Source organism: Onthophagus taurus, chromosome 7 (assembly GCF_036711975.1).
Source record: "Onthophagus taurus isolate NC chromosome 7, IU_Otau_3.0, whole genome shotgun sequence".
NCBI lineage: Eukaryota > Metazoa > Arthropoda > Insecta > Coleoptera > Scarabaeidae > Onthophagus > Onthophagus taurus.
The window spans coordinates 31784530-31806555 of NC_091972.1; the positions used below are offsets into that span (position 1 = coordinate 31784530).

Consider the following 22026-nt stretch of genomic DNA (forward strand, 5'->3'; position numbering starts at 1 on the left):
TGCCACCTGGAATTTTAGCTCGGTGTACGTTTTGCTTTCTGTGGATTTCATTAGCAAATCCAGATTTCTGTCTTCCTATTTACCCTTCGGGTAATTGCGTTCTGCCTACATCTGCTCTTCGCCATTACATTATTTTTCTTCGTTGTGCCATTACATTATTTTTCTTCGTTGTGCCATTACAAACCATTTCTACTACGTCTTTTAACCTTCAGCCTTAAATGTATAGCAGCACGAATTATCGAGATATTATTCAGCACATGATGTGTTTTGTATTACCCAATTTGTTTCGTAATCTCTTTGTCGACTTTATTTTAACACATCCTGTATGCTGTGACGACCGCTAGTGTCACATCAAGCTCCAAAATATGTTTTTTATACCCATTAAGTTTTATTTTTAATTTCTGTTTTAGTTTTCTAAGAAAATCCCTTTTCAGCGGCATTTGTGGCAACCCTTCGGCAGCAGTAATAGGTTCATCGATTAATCACGGATCGATTGAAGACTGACTTCGATATTCGTTTCCTTGGCTAAGGATTGATCATTGGCGTCTCCCCTAATTGAAATCCATATATTACACTCATCCATCATCAACATGTTCGCTGGTGTTTTTGCCTATATTCTAGTCTTCTCCTTACATTTTAGCATACTAGGGTTAATTTCATCTTATGTTCAATGGGAAAAATACCTCGACCTCTGTTTAACGGGAAAGGTTTCGAACACCAACAAAGGATTCTGCTTAAAAGTGTACTTCCAAAGCTATACCATTAGATCGTACTCTAAAATCGATATTTGTACCTGAATCGTGGTGTTATATTTGCAAAAATTGCCAAAATTATGTTTCTTCTTAATGTAAAGAGGAACAGAATGCTGTATCTCATTGTGAAAAAATGGTTTTGGATACAGCCTAAATTGACAATAATCTCAAAATTCACATTTTTGAAACAAAAGACCATAAATTACAAACAACTTTTAACAAACAAACAGATGATCCACACTTTTGCTAAGACATTTAAAATTTGAAAATGCTCAAAATTAGTAGATGAAAGCAGGATTAATTTGTCGTAAAAAACCATAACACTTTTTATTTAATTAAAATCAAGTAAAGATGGTGAAATGAGATAGCTTAAAAAAGGTTGATTTTATGCTTATTATATGATGTTTGTGTTCATCCAAACTGTAATGAATTGGTGCTCAAAAAATCCCGTCTAATTAAAACGGTAAAAATCACGGACGAATGTGCTTTGAAGAGCTCAGATTAAGGTCAAATCTCGTGAATTCAAAACTAGTAAAATATAAATACAAAATACAAATCTAAAGGATTACATGATTTATTTATTTAGTAATAAGTTATATAAATTTATATTAATATTTTTTATATAATTTTAGATTAAAATTTTGGTTTTTGAAATTCCAAAGTCCCGGAGTTATAAATTATTGTATAGAGTGCATAATACAATTTTATATAATAACATATTTTAACAATAAGTTATTGTTGTTACACAATTTTGAAGTGATTTGTTCGGATAATATTTGGAATTAATAATTTGAAAATATATGTATCTCGCTAAAACAAACAGAACGAGCAAATTAATGACAGAGTGTCGGTGACAGCTCGTTAGCTGTATATTCTACATGCAAATCCTTTTAAAGTAACCGCTGATTAGCGTGCACAGTTGTGTTAAATATAATACTGCTGTTTACATTTAAATTATTAATTGTTTAAAATAAACCGATATAATATCGTAAAATCAAAAAAAAATGTATATAATAAATATTCAACTTAAAGTTTATATTTTTTCAGTAATCGATTCATCGTGGAGCAGTGCTTTTACTCACACAATAAAGCAATTTATTAAGTAGTCAAAGTCCTGTCGACTGTTAGAATTAAGATTTACCGTTTTCGCTAATACCCAGTAATTTGTGACTTTTATACAGTTTCGCTTGGGACATAAATCGCCCGCTTTACGATTCGCGTGACCTGACTAAACGATAATCTATCCTAATACGGGATATAAATTAATCGGTCTGCTTTTTCGTCGCCCTTCTACTGCGGGTTTCCGTTGCCAAACTTTAAACCCTCCAAAAAAAAAACAATATAAAGAAAATAAAATTAAAGGTTTGATTCTGGGCCAAGACTTCGCCGTAAAGTTCGCGTAATCGCCGTAGGAGAGCGAGGAAGTATAGCTGTAGCGGTGTCAAAACTGCCCGGATTGTGATTGCAAACGTATTTTCCGGGAAACTATTGCCCGTATAGGTAATTCAGTTTCGCGCTCAATTCATTCCGCCGCCAATAATCGTAAATATCCGGCCGAATTGCAAACCGATAACGGCCACTCCTTTCTACCGTGACCCGAACCCGATCCGGAGAGATCTTTTTATCCCGTTTGCTTCCCTGCAGCCGGTTCCGCGAAACCAATATCCCATGCTAATGTATTTAAATCCGGCACGGAAAGGGAAAAGCACACAAAAAAGAAACAATAAAGGGAAAAATCTAACCGGGGTTGTGGTAGTGGCGATATTTTTACTAGCACCTATACCTTTTTACCAACATAGAAGCCCTTCGAGTACGACACAGAAATAAGTACCGCTTAAAATACCGTCCTCTTATCAAACGGAACATCTTATACAAGCGTGACCTCGTTAGCGACGCCCACCAATCTTTCTCTACGTAATAGTCTACATGAAGTAAGCTTATATTTTATGTACGTACACATGAATCTACTTATACACTTATGCACTTTGCTTTTCGTATACAAACAGTGAACGGTCACGCGATCTAATCAATACAATTATTCACGTGTTAATGTTTTTTCGTTATTAAATTCAAGGAAAACTTATCATGGTTTTTTGTCATATCATCATATTTCTTTAATAAAATAAGCAAAACCTCGATATAACGCATCTCGTTTCTGATATCATCTTCTTCTTCTCTTGATCCTTTTGCTTCATAGCGTCGGATAAATCTTTTTCCTATTCCTTCATCCTCTTCCACTCCCTCCGGTTTCTGGCTAATTCCCTTATGTCTGCTAGAGTCTTCCCTGTCTTTTTCCCAACTTATTCTTTCCTCGGTCTTCCTAGGTCTTCCCCTCTTTCTCTTATCCTTATTTGCTTGAAACACCTTTTTTACTATTGTGTTATGCTCAATTCTAATTATGTGAGCGTACCAGTTTAGTTGCTTTCTCTCTATTTTGCTGATTATCTCCTCTTGATCCACTCCCAGTCTTATTTTCAAATTTCTGATTATATCCCGCTTCGCCTTTCTCGCTATTTTCTGTAAAAACTTCATTTCCATTGCCATTATCTTTCATTCCTGTTTATTTTGGAGTGTTCGTGACTCACTGGCATATGTTAATATTGGGATGGCCACTAAGTTGTACACTTTCAGTTTTATCTTTTTATCTATCTCCCTCTTCTTAAAAATCGCTCTGTTTATAGTATGATATACGTTGTTTGTTTCCCATATTCTTACATTTATGTCTAAATCTATCCTTCCATCTTGTGATATTATACTGCCCAAGTACTCATATGATGATATTTCTTCTATGTTTTGTTCCTTAATATATATTTTGTTCGGGTTATTTCTTATTTCCTTTTTATTTACTCTCACGATTTTACATTTATTTACGTTCAATTCTATGCCCATCTTTTCAATTTCTTCTGTTCATATTTCAACCAACTTCCTTGCCTTTTTATGGTTCTTTGCTATCAGCTCTATGTCGTCAGAATATAGTAAATTATCTATTTGTACTGGTTCAAAACTTTTATAACCTATTACTGTGTGATTGTTAATTATTACTATTCTGTCCAGTAGTACTATAAAGGCTTAGGCTATCGACTTGTTTTATTCCCCTGCTTATTTTAAAAGTTTTTGATGTTTCTCCTTTCATGTGTGCCATTTACTTTCTTGTACAGGTTTTCTATCATTTTTGTTAGTTTTTGTGGTACCATTAATTATTTTTCTAGATACTTCCATATAATACTACGATTAAATGTGTCAAAAGCTACTTTTAGGTCCAAGAATATTAGGTATAGTTCATTGTCCGTCTCTATTTTCCTTTCAATGATATTTCGGATTACATGTATGTTCATCATTCGTTTCTTTGCTTGCTCTGTATGCTGCTTGTACGAATATATGTATGTAGCTTCAAGTGGCGGTGAATTCATTCACAGCACTTAGGCCCCAGCGGCCCCTTTGTACATCCCCACATTTTACAGTTCATTCAGGGGTCAAAAAACCAGCCCAAGGTTTTAATATAGAACAGAAAGGTATGTTCTTTATATCCGAAATTTGGAGCCATGGTACGCCAAAAGTTTCCCTTAACCCTACAGAGAATACGTGATTAAAATGTTACAGCAAAACACATAAGTCATAGGCCTGTCAGGCCCAACGTATTCACTGTAGGGTTAAGTACGCGAGGTTGGGACAGTCACAAACAATATGACTTACCGTCTCGTCTTTCATTTCACACCCTCTACAGAGGGATGTATTTGCCAGCTTCATGTAGAACATGTGCTTATGTAACCTGCAATGTCCGGTCAGGAAGCGGGTTGCTGCTTGTTCATCTTCCACTACTCATCTTAGCCTTTCCTTTATTCTAGGACTTCATACTATTAATATTATCTATTTAAAACATCAATATATTTAAATATAAATATTAGGGCTCATAGATAGAATCCAATTCGGGTTATTCCTCAAGTTGCCCTATTCAATGTTCATAGATAAATTCGGGCTATTCCTCGTGTTGTTCATATGACGCATAAATCAAGGATGGAGTTCCAGTTTTAATTGTTATTCAGAGCTAGATTGTTGTATATTTTTATTGAAGAAAAAGTAGAACTAACACTAGACCTAGAACTAGAAACATTCGGGATTAGCCGTTTTAAGAGACGCTCGGCTAAACCCGAACGTTTCTAGTTCTAGGTCTAGTGTTAGTTCTAATGCTAGTGTTAGTTCTATTTTTAGTTGTTATTCAGCATTAGATTGTTCTAAAACTAGAAATAATACTAGACCTTAGTCTGTTATATCGAGGTTTATCTTTATATTTATTGTTTCCCCAGTAATTTTAAAATAAACAAAAAGAATTTAGAACATAATCAAGAAATATCAGAGTATAAAATCGCGAAATGGCTATTATTAACCTCGCATGCAAATAGAATGGCCTAATTGTGGCCGTTAATTAAGGTGATTCCATTAGCACTTTTTTCTGAGGTCGTTTCGCGGAATTATCCGATATCATCGTACGCGAGAAGCCGTTATTTACAGCGTAAAACAGGCACTCGGACCGTTGTTTATCGCGCCCCAGTACAACGGCCTTATTACGACCGGTCCCAGCGTCTAAACGGCTTTAAAAAGTCCTTTGTGGAGCGCATCACGCGACCGTAAGTATCGGTCGCCCGTCCTTTTTACGATCCAGGTACTCTCCGAGGCCGTATAAGGACAATTGTCATTTCGTTCCGGGTTAAACGCGATAAAAAACACCTCCACGCCTGCTTTTGTGGCCTCCACCTACATTTCTCTTTCTACCCCACTTTTACGCGCTATTGCGTTTCTCCTATATCAACAGAACAAAAAAGCCGCTTTAGCGTAGAGAATAGGGAGTTGTGTGCTTTTAAAAAAGGTTTTATGGAAAAAATGGGGATAGTGTACCTTTTTTAATAAGAACTGATAAGAGGTATTCATAAAAGAAGCCTCATCAACTGCTGTATCTTTTTGTTCCATCTAAATTTGACCAATCGATCGTGCTAGAAACTAAAGCTTTATGTAGCAGTGCGGAAACGTTCCGTTCTGGTCATAAACCGGACGTCAATCGAACCAAGGCCGAAGCTGCTGGCCGGATCGGTCCGGATCCAATGGAAATAATTTTACCGGGAGCACAGAATGGCTTTAAAATAACGCCGAGGCAGCGCTTTGAAACCGTTAGAGGTCCAGCCCGAAGGGCCGAAGGCTCAACCCACGGGCCAATCGATTACCCCCGTTGAGATCCAATTGGCCGTGAGGAGAAAATTGTCTCGTTTTGTGCGACGGCAGGCGTCGCGAGGACTGCAAAGTGCCAAATCTTGTTCTGATTCAGAGGTATACGGAAAATCTGTGCTGGATAGACAGGGGGGAAACTTGCAAAAGCTTGTCGTCAAACGGCATAGGGGATCGCTTAAAACTCGGCACTTTTCTCTTAAGGGCCCCTGACGTCTCGGCGATGTCTCAAAAAAAAAGGATGAAATGAAATAAACGGTTTACAAGTGACGCTGAAAACTTTATTTGGATGGTGATTCCTTTTTGTACATCAGAAGTTATTTAAAAAGTTAAAGATGTCTCAAAACCAATCTTTATAAATATTATAATCTTAATTGTATAGGTATCGTATAACCTGATTAATTTTGCACATTTTGTTAATATTGTATATTTTACAAAAATATTTAAAACTATTTAAAAAAATCTACATCTAAGAGGGTGAAGACGTATTTTCAAAGAAACAAAACTTCAGATACATGTTGCTGTCAATAATACAGTATATAAAATTGGTTCTGGTTTTTTTAACAGATGGATGCTTTCAGAGGTTTATAGCACTAGAAAGTACCAGTATAAGAGGGGTATAGTGTTTAATAAATTTAAACCGAATCAGTTTTATGAAAACCATGGGAAAGATCTAAAAAGATACAAATTTTGTCTGAATGATTTTTTCTTGTTCTGGGAAGTGAAATGTATAAGATATACGCTTACTTTTGAATTAGGAAACAAATCTGTATGGATAAATGCGGAGTTATTTCCCACTGTACTCATAGTAAAGCATATTCCCGCTGTTTTGATGACTCTATTTTATTGCTAGTTGACTGTTTTGAGCAATTTGTTGATTTTTGTGTATCTGCTGATTAAATTAATACCATATTAACCCAAAATTTCCAGTTTCCAGGAATTTTAAGAAAAATAGTTAGACAACAAATAGTAACTTAAGTTGACACAATACATTTTAAATAGTTACAAGCAACGTTAGGCATTTATACGCAACCGAAAAAAAATATAAACAAGTATTTAGTAAGTGATGATATAAGGATAGTCTTAGATCAAGTTATAATACTAGTAATAGTTATACACATATTAGTTAGAACAATGACAGAACGTTTGACATACAAAGAACATATTCTGTATTTTTTGTTATGAATGATAGCGAGGATGCCACAAAGATAATGAATTCGGAAAAGAGACTGAAAAGTTGATGGTAATTTAACTGAATCTAACGCGAATGATAATACAAATCCCATGTACCGAGCAAATCTCACCCTCTGACGATGAGTATTCATTCCTCAGCCCACAGAGGTACCATAAGTCAGATATACGACCAAAGTTCTTGGCAACAGATTTCAAACTGTCATTAATTCTGTTATTGATAACGTGACAACTTTAGAACCATTTCACATGTTGATACCAAAAGTTGAGTCTGTTAGTAAAATCGTTACATAAGTTCTTTTTAACATACCAAACGTAAATAAAACAAGAAATTAACACAAATCGGGATATTTATCATAAATAGTATGATACCAACACAAATTATTGTGATTCGTCACACAAATTTTCCTCCTTTGGTTCTTCGTCTTCATCGACACTTTTTGTTCTTTCTTGGGTGTACTTTGCAGGGAAGAAGAAGATCGATGGTTTGTGTTAAAAAAGACTAGACTTTTTTAGCAATGGACGAATACTTTTCAAAAAACGGTAAGCGCTCAAGAATCCTTAAAGAAGCCACTTGTTGCTAGAGATGAATATAAAAAGATCTTACACATTGCTTTCTTCGCAATTTATTTATTTACCTTTTTTCTTGGAATGCAATGTTACCGAATAATTTTCTTTTCTTTTGTAACCCCAGTCTAAAAAATTTATCAATGAACTAAGGTGTGTGTTTCTTCAATTTTTGTATATTGAATAGGGTTTAAATGGGTACATGATATGTACAAATTTTAAAGAAATAGAAGAGTATTGTCATAATGTGCAAAATGAAACAAACTTATGAGCTTGGAGCATTTTCAAGTTACTTAGCGAATTTTCTTCGATATATACAAAAAACATATAAATGAACTACTTAATGGTTATGCTACTTAACGGAATGGGATGTAAGTCTTAAAATTTATTTTCATTTCTGTCAAGAAAAGCTATTATCTTATGCCAAATAGATAGCCAATTTTTTTAATGATTATTATTAGACATTGATACGCCATAAAACATCGATAATAATAACTTTGTAAACTTAAAGTTTACTAATTAAACTACTTTTAATAATGTAAAATCTAAAAGTAGGTAAATTATATTCATTCAACCGTATAAAAGTTAAGATGAATTATCAAGATTTTAAAACTAGAACAAAAGTTCTTTGGTTGAATAATTTTTGGTGGAGGAGCCATAAACTTCGCGAAATGAAAAACATAAAATCGTAAACAGAGAAATAAATTATACCGACTCACGATAGCAAAGCTCGTTTTACAGTAGGTGGCACGGGTTGGCACTGCAATAATATTCAATATAAAATAGGCTAACGCGATACGTGTCGGATACGTGGAGTATTATATTTTGCGCAGTTTCGTTTTACCACCCCCAACACCCGCTCGTAATGACCTTCTTCGTTCAAATATTAATAATTTAATTTTTATAGAGCTTTGTTTAGAAACGTTTCAACCCTTTTAGTTCTGAACGAGAATACGTTGACCCCTTTTGTTTGCGTTCGGGCGGGAGTTGGAGGCAGGGAAAAAGGGGGTAATTCGCGACCAAGCTCGTTCCCTGTTCGTCGCTGGGGGTCGACAGGTGTGCAATTAACACAGCTCCGCTCCGCGGCGGTGAACTGAGCGCAAACATTATTAACATTATTGTTGACTGGGGCGGGATTTGCTTTTTCATTAGCGCCGCGCCGTTTAGAAGTTATTGTCGTTCACCCGCGTGACGCTTCCAGATTACGCCGGGGAATAACGGCGAAAAGTAATAAACTTTAAACCGGCAGCGGTCCTTTCATATCTTTAATATACCCTTTTGCCTTTTAAACATTTTTCCGCGCGACCCTTCCCTTTTAATTCCAAATTGTAATACGGAAGGGCATCCACTGTGAGGACCAAATCGGTTTCCAATAATCGAAAAACAAGTTCGGAATTAAGCCCGTTGGGCAACAATGGGACGGCCCACAAACCCTCTCTGCGTCACCTGAGGGCGAGCAAATTACCAAACTATCAGAAAATCTCGATCTCCAGCCGCGATAAAACTATCCATTATGGAAGTCGTGCCCGTCGGACGCTTTCTCCGGTGGCCCGAGAATGATTAATGCTCGGTTTCGAGTGAAAACCAGTTTCCCGGACACTGCGGGAGATGCAAAAGGAAGATTTTGTGAAAATTACCTCTTAGCTAACGAACGTTCACTTTATTCCAACAGCTTTTAAACGTCAACCGTTTTCAATATTATCCAATTTATATTTATTACCCCCATCTTATAACCTTAAATCAACATATTAGTAACTTAATATTTAATCAAAACATCAAAGTGTTTTTATAATTTCAAATTTCACTCCTATAACAATAAACAATCAATATTTACCCTTCATATCCAATTTTCGTTTATATTAAATTATTTCGTTGCAAAAAAAATCTATTACGCCCCGTGGCCCAATTTGTATTTCGTGAAACGCACGCACAAATGCGACATAACATCCCTTTTTGCCCTGACGGCCTCCGTTTATGTAAAACACGCAATCCGAAGCGGGGGGATGCGCTACCACCCATCCTGTCACCGCGCCCCTTTCCCTCGTGCGCTCCCCATACGGAACCTGTCACTCTAATAATTTATTCGTGCCCCGCGGCACATACGAGACAGCGCAAAAAGGGAAAAAATATAATGTGTATGTGACCGGACTCGGTCGTAGGAATTAGACTGCGTAGTCAATCCACGTAGAGAGTCGCGTATAAATCAAACCCACGACGTGCGTATCTCCTTTCCAACCACCCAGAAGCACCTACCACTATTACTATGTTAAAGTCAAAAATTCCTACGACAGAAAGTTATTCTGATAGACTACTTGAACAAATTCATTATATTCGAATACTTGATTTGAACATTGTAGTGTCTGTTAGTGTTGTCACTGTTACTGTAACTACTGTCAATGTTCCTACTGTGTAATCAATAATAATGATATTGAAAATATTCATGTTGCAAGTTTAATTATAAAATTAAATAAACTTCCCCGCTTTATTTAAGTTCCTCAGGCCCGGTTTCGTCCTTTTAAAATGCCATCATCAGCCAAATGATCATAACAATTAAACAAAATTGGAACTAAAGAGTAAAAAGTTTAAAGTTAATTAAAAATAAGATTATTTGTTATACCACGAACATAACACAAGACAATAAAAGACAGTCCTTCGCTGCCTGGGCGTACCCCAGAACCCAACAGGAGGAACTGATAAATATGCACCCGGCGTCAACGTCCAAGAGATGAGATGGACGGGATCTGGAATACTAGAGGGACGAAATCATACAATACTGTACATCTATATGCCACCTGAACATATACTAGTAGGTACAGTCTTCCTTATAAACACAATAAAAAGTCTCATAAGAAATTTGAAGGCATACAATCCTAGATTATGCACGCTGCGGCTCAAAGGAAGGATATTTCATTATAGTCTCATATGCAGACATACTCCTGCGGCAGAAAAGAAGGATGAAAAGGAAACATTTTATGAAGAACCAGAATCTGCCTATAACTCATACCCGAGAAAACAATATTAAGATCATCCTGGGGGACCTTAACGATAAAATAGGAAAATAGAACGAATACCTAGGCATAATGGGTAAACTCAGCATGCGCAAGGAATTTAATGACAATGGCATTAGAGTCTAGTAACTAGATTAATAAATCTGGCTTCCCATAACATGGTCGTTGTATGTATGTACATGGTTTAAGCGCAAAAACATACACAAGAGAACGTGGGAATCCTCACGATATGTCAACTATCATGTTGACTATCATTTCATTGTTGAAGCAAAATACAAATGCGACATAATAGATGATAAAGGTACATCGACTCTGACCACTACTTGGAAGTGAGTTGAATCAGAGCAGGAAAAAACGACAAAAACGCGAGAAATTCTACTTATATAACCTCAAAGATCACAACAGAAATAAAGTATACAAAAAGAATATAAACCTGAAGCTTGGAAACAGACAAAAGAGTGAAAATGCTAACATTGAATGGAACATATGTAGAAATATTATCTGTGAGGCAGTAGAAAAAGCTTTATGATTTGAAAGAAAACCAATGGACTGATTTGGCGAAGTTGATACATTCTTTTTACGCCTATAGAATACTACACCAGCGTAATACTATGGAAATGGAGAAGGTGTACAGAGCACGAAAGAAGGAAGAAAAGAGAACTCACAGACGGAAAAGGAGAGAGGCCATAAACGATGAACTTAGGGAATACGATAAACTAAGAACACAGTAGGACATGAAGAAATTTTATGAGAATTTAAATACAAATAGGAAAGTGTTTAAACCTAGGACAACAATATACATGGACAAAGAGGGGCGAATTCTGAGGGGCAACATTTGGAAGAGGCTGGAAATATGGAACAGAATAAGAAGAAATAAAGAACAAGAACTGCCGACATAGAGGTAAATGATGACAGCAATGAATAAACTAAAAAGCAATAACACACCAGGAACGAATTATATTGTCACAGAATTAATAAAAGGAGGGATAAGCTAATGCAGATGTTTTATGTACTTGTCAGAAGCGCATGTAAGCGAATACTTGAGGAATGGAATCTTGGCATAATAGTCCCATTACATAAGGAAGCCAATCAACTTCTGTATTTCAACAACAGACTAATCATTTTGTTGAACTCAGCTTACAATATATTATCTATTATTCTATGCAAAAGACTAAAACCCTGTTCTGAAAAAAATCGTAGGTAATACTAGTTCTGTAGTTATAGGTAGACAATCGACTAATTATTCGTATTACGTCAAATTCTCGAAAAGACAAAAAAATTTACATCGAAACCCACCATTTGTTTATAAATTTTGAGAGTAACTACGACAGCAATTCCAGAAAACTTTTGTTAAAAGCCATGCATGAGTTTAATACATATCACACACCTAATTTTGCTAGTAGAACAAACACTGGTGGTGAAAAGTGCAGTAAGAATACAAAAGGAACCAATACCAATAAGAATAAAGAAAGGGTTGATGATCACACTATCTTCAACATGGTAGAAGAAGAAGGTCCTTAGATCCTGAGAGGGTCATAAGGGACGAGGACATCAATTATTAACAAATGCGCGCAAATGCTGGCTTTTGCTGATAATGTTGACATCATTACAAAGTCAACAAAAGATATGATAGAAACCTTCTGCCTATTACAGAAAGCCGCGCACAATAATGGGCTTAAAATAAGCCCAAATCAAAAAAATATATATACATGCAAACTCATCGACAAGATATCTGCAAAACTTATCTGCAAAACAAAGCCATAGGATAGCATAACATCGATACTGTAGAGCTATTTGTATATTTGAGCTCACTGATACGATCACTTCGGATAATAACACCGCAAATAAGATCAGAAGAAGACTTCGTCTAGCAAATAAAACTTACAACGGTCTGATGACCCAATTAAAATCTGTCATTTTGACAAGAAAATCAAAATGTAAAAGAAGATGAAAGATCCTGCAATACATGTAAGGAGGCGTGATAGAACATCTAGACATCGTCAAATTCATAAAAATCGGCTGTTTGCGCTAAATGAGTTATAAGGATAGAATGAGGGAAGAAGAAACCCCCCAGGGAATTATTAAAGAAGCGGCTGTCAAAAAACTCTTAGAAGACTTCATAGATTCCATACATTCCAATCAAATCAGAGTAGTTGTCCTTCTATGAAGGGTTATCGCAAAATTCAAAATACAGAAATCAGGAGAGATATACACCGATATTTCGAATAATCCGGAAATAGAGTAGTACTCGTATAGTTATTTTAGCTAATTAATGCTAATGATTCTGGAATATTATTTCTTTATGTTGATTTATTTAGAATGCTTGTATTACGTTTTAGTTCTGCCATTCACAAAAATCCATTGCACTGTTACAACTGAATCCCATTATATCCCGAATTAATTAACAAATTTATGAAAACTAAGTAAAATAGTCTAACAACTTTTCAACTTTATCGATTCGTTGACACATCATTACATTTTTGTGATAAATCACAAAAGTACATCTTCACAATATCCAAATCTGATGTTACACGTCATCAGATTTGCGATAATAACTTTACAACTTCATTATGCATATAAAAGCAAAAAATCAAACAAACTACACGTCTCGTAACATGTTATTTTTTGCTTCTTTCGTTTTTGCTTGCGGGTAGACACGCGAGAACATAACAGGTATAAACGTAAAACCTTAATGTCGTGAGACGAGGTCGACATCCATTGCTGGGCTCGGGAGGCATTAAAAATGCGGAAAGTGTCAGACGCCTTTTTCTTCTCGCACCTCGGCATTCACTTTTACCGACAACGAGAAGGAAGATGCGGCCTTTCTTATTCCATTTTGCACGGCGAACACGGTGGTTGTTGGAAGGGGGGAAACGACGCCCCTGTGGGTTCGGGCGTGCGTGCACCGGGCGTCTTTGAGCGTCGTTTTCTTGACGTGAGAGAAAGGAAAAGAAAGAAAATCAGTTTCAGATTTACACAGAACGCGTCGTTTGTCTGTCCAAAAAGCGTAAAATGTTTTCGTTACATGTCTTTTTATTTGTTAAGATAATGACAGTATTTTATTTTTACTAAATGTACTTTCGGTTTTTGTTTAATGCCATTCTTTATTAAATAGTTAATTATTCCTGTAATCAGAGAGATTAATCGATGTAATTTTGAGCATCGTTTGGCGAGTATCGGTAATAATCCCTCTCCGCTTGGTAAATCTATAATGTGACGCAGCGTTATTATCTGTCCGGGGTTAGGAGATTTATCGGCCAGTTTTCAGATTGTTACGCGGAGCGCGTCGCGACGCCGACGCGTTAACGAAAACAAATCGCCCTGTCACTCTCGGAATTATTATAATTCGGCATTACTAGCGCGCGCTTTTATTTATGGCCCAGAACTGGGCAATACGCTGCCGTTGATTGCGTGTCAATGCGTTATCGCTTTTAACCGTAATGCATAAAATATAGGTACTTTGATGTCGACCGTACGATACGGCTCTGTGATCTACGGTCCGGGTCAATTAACACACTACACCCAGATAAGTAATACGTGAATATTGGCCATCCATGACATCGTTTGTAACAATATTTTATACGACATGTACTACATTTTGTGTTTACAAATGGGGATAAAAATAAATTTGATTGGATTATTTTTAACATAAGTCTAATCTTAGTTACTTTTTATAAAACTTGTCTTATACTTTACTCACATTCTTTATACTAATGCCCTAATTAATACAAAAAAAAACAGTTTGTGACAGTAATAAGGTATTATGCAGTAGATTAAAATAGTTATAAAAGTGCACGAATTGAAATGTTGATCTAACTTGTCTTTTGTGCCAGAATCATCGAGGAGTGTAGGAGAAGAGTGTCAAATGCAGAATTTGTCAAAATAATGGCCAAATGTAGCCAAAGATGACAAACTAGACGAGGAAATTGGTTCACAACAATTCTAACACAATGTAAGCATTGCTCAATCGATACAATGATACAATGTGTTGTTTTTGTAAAAGAAGTTTGTAAACGGGTTGTTCCAACACACAATTTACTGAACAACAGGAAACGTTACGTTGTAATACAAATATTTATGTCAAATATAGATTTGTCCCCTTTGCAAACTTTTTATATGAATGTGTGTGTTGATGCTTTCTCCACATAACCCAATAAGCATAATGTTTTGAATGAATATATAGAATAAAAATAGCTATGTTAACGTGTCAAATTTGTTATTTGTTTGATATTGATCAGAAGAAAACAGTTACATTAGTTTTGTCAAGGTATCAGGTACAAAGACAACAACATGTGATTATGGTGACCTGAAATAATACAATATTACAACAAAACTAAAGGTGTAAATTAAAATTCATATTAGCCTAAGTACATACATTAAACGCAAAATTCAGTGGTTAAAGGTTAAGTAACATTTATGGGACGCAGATAACGTGACTCATGCTGATAACGTTGTTAGAAGTAAAGCCGGGTTGAAACATTCGATCGAAACATTGGAAGCTTATAACGTAGGGATAAGCAAACGCTGTGGTCTCAATACCACTTAGTAAAATTTGAATAGCAAATTTTCGTGAAGTAAAACACCAAACATTATTAAATGTGTCGAAATCATACTAGCCATAAATCAAAAAGCACAGAAAACAATTCATAGTCAGTCGACCATAAAACCTACCTCGCAACACTGCTGATTTGAATTTTGATGATTTGTGATTGTGATAATTGAGATAATATGTATTGAATTTGCGCCATTTTTAGCCACACAAGTTTTCTGCACCCGTTGTCATAAATAAACCGTGTGCAAGAATTTTGAACAAGCTGCACCTTGCGACCACTTACAATAAACATATAATAAATACAAAGTTATAAAATTCAAATGGGTGAGAATTACTAAATCACAAAGATGTAGCTTCAATTCACAAGAGAAGAGTATGTCAGATGAGAACAATTTTTACCTTACTGGTGAATAAACAGAAGTAGCGTTATAGTAATCCTGATGAAGCTCGAAAAGAATCTAGAAATGACACTGCCTTTTAGCAGGTTCGGTAACGTTGACGTCTTATTGACTACTGAGTCTTACTAAAATATATGGGAACAACGTTTTGAACTGACAACGGCTTAGAACGGAAGGAGGAGATAATGGAATTCGTCCATAAATACCTTATGCATCATCTGAATTGATCATGGTTAAACGATTAGTAATGTATTTAGGTACTATTACCGTAATCTTTATATTGATGAAGACTTAACTGATGTCTGATGTGATACTATAATCTAATAACTGGTACTTATTAAGACTTCAATCTATCACAGCGTAAACATCATTACGTCCACCGCCAAAGTACTAAGTCTCATCACTGTTTACAACATATCAAGGCAATAGGAATCGAACGACGATGTACCCAGGCCAAGTACCTGAAGTGCTAACTTTCCAGTAAGAACTTCAGATTAACCAACCTTGCAGGAACCCACCATCTACCCTGGCCCTGCCAAAGGAACTTAGAAGTTCTCAACAACGTCATGGTGAAGGACGTGACCGTAAGATGAGAATGGATCATATTGCAATAAATACATAATTACACATTTTAATATGGTCTATAAATACACATTTTAATATCTTGGATGCAGGATCTTTATGTTACTTTAAAGTTAAGTACATGTATATGTTTGCGTTCGGTGCTATTAAATGGGGATGGATAATTATGGAGTTACGCATTGAAAGTGTATCTTTGCAAGGATCATTCTGTATAGTGTTGTTTCTATTGCCTATGAAACAATATGCTATTTACTGTACAGGATGGCCAAATAAGAGTGGCAAGTACTCTATATCGGGAACTATTTCTTGTAGAGATTTGCGATAAAAATGTAATTGGTAAAGTGGCCAAGAGAAAATCCTAGAAATTATTTTCAAGTTTCTAAGATTGCCATTAGGGGGCGCAAACGCTATCTTGAATTGAAAAATGTTGTTTTTCGGAATTCTACTGTATTAACATTATAAAAGGGTATATGCCTTTTAAAGTTTTGATAAATTATAGTTTTTTTGCTAAAATACTTTTTGCTCCATCTCTAAAAATAAAGTGGTGGGAAATGTTTGTAGACAAATGCCAATAATTTCAAAATGGCCAAACAGATTTTAATAAAGTTGGCATCGTTGAAAAGAGCTTTTCTTGGACTACAAATCCTACCTTATTTGTACTGATTGTAAGTTAGCACGTCGCCACTGGATCGCATTTTTCGTCATTACAATAGATATTGTGAATTTTCTTACATAAGTTAAATCTATTGGTACTGCGTTCTTTTCATGAAGAAATAGCAAAATGAAGCCCAAACAAGCTAGTGAAAACCTTGATATCTTGTTCCTGATTTAAAATATCGGTGAAAAGAAATTTTATGAGAAAATTCAATGGATTTCGAATCCGATTTTTAATGTGACTTAGTTTAGAAGATACTTCACCTCACTTTTGAGAGCGTTCCTTATTCTATTGTTTTTTTTTTTAGTCCAATTAGAAGCGAAAATTTGGTATTTTCACAAAAATGAACATAATCTTAAAAACATAATAATTGTAAAACTAACTACTACTAATTGCCATAAAGAAATTAGTTCGAGGTTCTAAAAGCTTTTTTAATGTCTCCTTAAATGGTCAAATTGGCGTCCATCACGTCCATGACTTTGAGACTTTCTTGCATGGAAAAAACTGCGCTTTGAATTTCGGCTCTTGGTAGGTTGTGAATGACATTTCGAATCGTATTTTCAATGTCTTCTCTCGTTGTGGGTTGAGTTTGAAACACCATTAACCGCCCCCACAAATAGAAATCCAAACAAGTTAAGTATGGGGATCTTTTATGGATCTTCCGATCGATCGTTTTTGAAACACTGACAATGAGTTTAGATGGTTTCTCACATTTACAACAAAATGTGCTGGACAACAGTCCAGTTGTAAGAACAAAGCGTCTTATAAACAAAAAATAAATAATTTCCAGGATTTTGTATTAGTCACTTTAGCCATTAAATTTTTGACCGCAGGTTTCTATAATGAGTAGTATCCGAGATACTGTACTTTTCACGCTTATTTGGCCACCCTGTACATACTTGTATTTTTAACTATTGTAGTGAAAACAAGACTTTCACTGCTTAATAACCCAAACATACCTATTATGATGGTCAGATAAGTTACAAAATAGGGTAAATAATATTAGGATTTGCCCTATTTTTTTAGTTAGTTGACAAACTGTAGTTGTTGATAGAAATGCAATATCAAGCACCTCCAAAAATTTAATTCAACAAAACCTTCTGGAAGTTACTTTGATTGAAATTACTGTAATTCATTATGGAAATTAATCACTGTTTGTTGTTGAAAAAGAGAAAAATGCTCTTGGAGTAGAATGTATGTAATTCACAAATCACTTTACTAATAATAAGCGGAGGAAATTTAATGAAAGTAAACGGCCCGTTTCTGGTCTAAATGAATTTGGTAAAACATTCTTGCTATATTATCAACAGTTACATATCTTCAATATGATTCTGTCCGATAGATTGCAAAGTGAAACTCTTATTCAAAATTCGACTAAACTCGAATGAATGAATAAATTTATTCTATAACTCTCTTAAAAATCTCGAATGATATCAATTCAAAGAATAAAGAATGCCATAAAACTATTTAAAAGTTTTTTATCTGACCGACAACACTTGGGTGTTCAATCCTAGAGGACAAATTAAACGAATACAGCAGGTAATAAATATTGATTTACTAAGGTGATGGGTTTTTTTTGTGTTAATCGGCCTAGTGGCCGAAATTAATAAAGACACCTGGTCTTCAGAAGACATCTATAACGTACAATTTAGGCTAAATATAAATCATAATTAAAATTTCTTTCAAGTACAAACTTACGTCAAATTTCACAAACAAACTTGTACATGTTAAATTTCTATTTTAAAAAGTTAACTAATTTTTATCAGAACGGACATGATATTGTAATTTAGCGGGAAATAGAGCTCTTAGTGGGGTTAGGTTGTGTTGATCGATAAAATAGAGTTAATGAGAGTGTACAATCTGAGCAAAATGTAAAGGTACATGTAAGTGATATTAAAAATATTAAGTTAAAGTACGTGCACTTAATCTTCTCCATTTTAACTAAAATGGGGCCTCTCCATTTTAACAATGCAGCAGCACTAGTCGCCACCAAACTAGGCTCTCTCGTTTGTTAAAATGTTCTTTATCCTTTATGTGGTGGATATGGATGTTTTAAGCTTAGCCCATCACTTTAGTAAATAAATATTTATTACCAGCTTTATGCGGGAAAGGGTGAAATGAATATTAACTATAAATTAAACGAAGTCTGCTTATACTAAAATTAATTAATCACTTCGTTCGGAGACTGGATGAGGAATTTTGATTTTGGAATTAGATCTAAATATTTACTCATACTGATTTTTTCCTGTAGCGTGAAGAAGCCTATAGTATGAAGAATTCCTTAAATTATATCATAGACTTGTGAAAAAGCACACACTGCCTGGTGTTTCCACTTGGTTTTTTTGTCAATATAATATGTATATAATATAATATAATATGTCATCATTGCAAGTATGCAACCAAATACGCAAATCGCGTATTGGAATACCAATACTGTGATATTGGTTGCATACTTGTAGTTTCGAAAGTACAATAAAATATAAAAAAAGAATAATATATAGAAATTTACACTGGTAACTTTTTAATGGTAGCCCATCAAGTTTTTGTACCAATGTAACTTGATATTCCGAAATATACAAAGATTGATGGGTCGGGTATAACTGAACCAATATGACAGGCTTATTTTTACCAGTTCCCGTATTAAACTTTAAATGGGAAACACGCCTGGTACAGGATGGAGATAAAATCTGCGACACGTCGCTCGACAATACGAACGTCGGCCGTGTTTTTCATGCCGTCGACAGGTGAAAATGATTGATGTAGTCCGCGCGTTCGCTGTCCACGTCTGCCGGCGCCGATCAGAACCGCGCCGCGGGCCGCATTATAAGTTAATGTATTTCGCATGTCGATTGTAATTAGATCGACGGCATAAATCATGTTTACATCCATTAATACACGATGTTACGTCCGGTCGATTATTATTCTAAGCGAATTAATTCGGTCCTAACCGACGTTGACGCCGTTGGGGAATTGCGACGGTCGAACAAACTTTCGTGTCGTAGTTGCGTTTTTGATCTCGTCGATACACACGACCGACCTTCACTTTCGCGGGAAACTGTTTCAATACAACGGCGTTGCCAACTTTTATAGTTTCGCACGCTAAGTTTCTACTTAGGTTCGAGTTATTATCGCACTTCGAGTTTGGTCAACAAGTTTTCAGTGTTGAATGGTATTCACAAGTACCACCTATTATCAACGATCTAATTTGGCTCCTTGTAGTTAGTCAACTAACAACACTTTCGGTACATAAATTTTTCTGACTTGCACAAAATATAACTAACTTACCAAAATTGTGTTAAGATCTCAAGAAGTTCTTACCTAAAACAAATAGAAAAAATTATTAGTTTAATAAAGTGAATCACCAAAGGAGACTTATGCAATTAACATTAATCATAATTCCTAGAATACCTCTTACATAATTGAAGAGGGTGCTATATTTCCATTTCTGTATGTTGGACGCGAGCTTTCTTCCATAACTACCACTTCGGTCCTTTTGTGTTTGTTCCACACACGCTTCTACTACTAGTAGTCGTTTGTCTGCGGCGGTCATTACCTGGTGGAAAGAGGATTCCCCAATAGCCCTCGGGGGTAATTAATGTTTAATTTCGAGCACCGCGCCCGGTTCGCCTCTGTCTTCGTGAACAAAGGATCGCGGCGGCGTTTGTATCCGGAGATTGCGCTCCTGTTATGATTATTGTGAGCAATCTTACTAAGTAAATGTATTGTCGGTCTGGTAACGACCGACCCCGTCCGTAAATTGGCCGAATAAATACGACCCCCGCCTACAGCTGTCTACTCCGAAACCAACCCATTGTAAATTCTAAGATACTTTTCTCTCCTCATTATCTAGACGGGCAAGCAATTGTGTCCGGCCTTTGGACAATAACGAAAAATAAAAAAATTAAAAAGTACCGTTATTATTAGTACCATAAATTCGCAGACCGCCCGTCCTGACGCGCTTTAATTGCGCTGGCATTTAAAGAATTTATGAGACGGCCGGAACGCGAAACACAATTTCATTTAGAATCCGCACCCCATTATTTATGGGGTTAAGGCGGGCACTTCGTTCGAGATTTACTTTTTAAATTATGTTGGCGAAACCGGAATTGCCGAGGCGCACTCGCGACCACCGCGAAATGTAAAATACTAAGAGGCCAGGATATTTATTTCCTGCCGGAGAGACTTTCTTCTACAGTACAGTGGCAGACTCCTTAAGCTCCCCCAACTACTCGTTCGTTTCATTTAAGAATCTCAAATGAAAAAGCTTCGGTACAGTCAACTTATATTTACTAGTAATACTTTTCAATAACGTTGATTACTTTTCAGTTGAAGTCAATATATAATCAAAGAAATGTTACAATGATGCGACACTAATTTAATTTTATTGGTAATATAGCAGAATTTAGTTTTTTTGAAAATATTGGTTTTCAAAGACGATACTCAATCTATAAACTTGATTACTTTACATAGAATTCGAAATTAAAAAGTTAAAAAAAATAAAAATTTTAAATAATCAAATAAGATTTCGCTTCATTGGAACATATAATAATAAAATATAATGATTGTGTTGTTTTGGAAATGAAATACTGTATTATATTGAATGAGTGGAGTAATTTTTAGAACTTTCTGCATGTTGCTGTAATTATTTTTGAAATTCGCGTAAATTCAAATGTTTTTTAGACTGTAACAAAAATTCCTTCATCAACGGGGTATGCGTAAATTATGGAGCAAGGCGGAAATGAAATGAATTATAGGCAGCGTATATTTTATACGGTGCCTACAATTCGTCATTTAAAGCCGATTTTACAGTTTGTTACTCAACTGCAAATTAATTTTTAAATTTAACAGGATAAATTCGTGATTTTTTACAAGATTTTAACGTCACCCGACTCGCTAAAAAACTTTGCTATAAGTTTACATGTGTATGTTACAAATTTGATCGGACCATTAATATGGAAAATAATCAAAAACTTGATAAGATCATTTTTAGGAAAAATGAAAAATGAGAGAAAATGGAGAAAAAAATTAGAAGGAATATCCAAATGACAAACATTTCTTGTATATCTTGAAGATGATACAAGAATCTCATTGAAACCGGTAGAAA

The 22026-nt window shown here is 35.3% G+C and overlaps 1 protein-coding gene across 3 annotated transcripts in view; it reads right to left on the reverse strand.

Moving 5' to 3' along the window:
• Positions 1–22026, reverse strand: part of LOC111416763 (semaphorin 1a) — a 511810-nt gene that overhangs the window by 239699 nt on the left and 250085 nt on the right. The gene's annotated exons all lie outside the window — the stretch shown is intronic.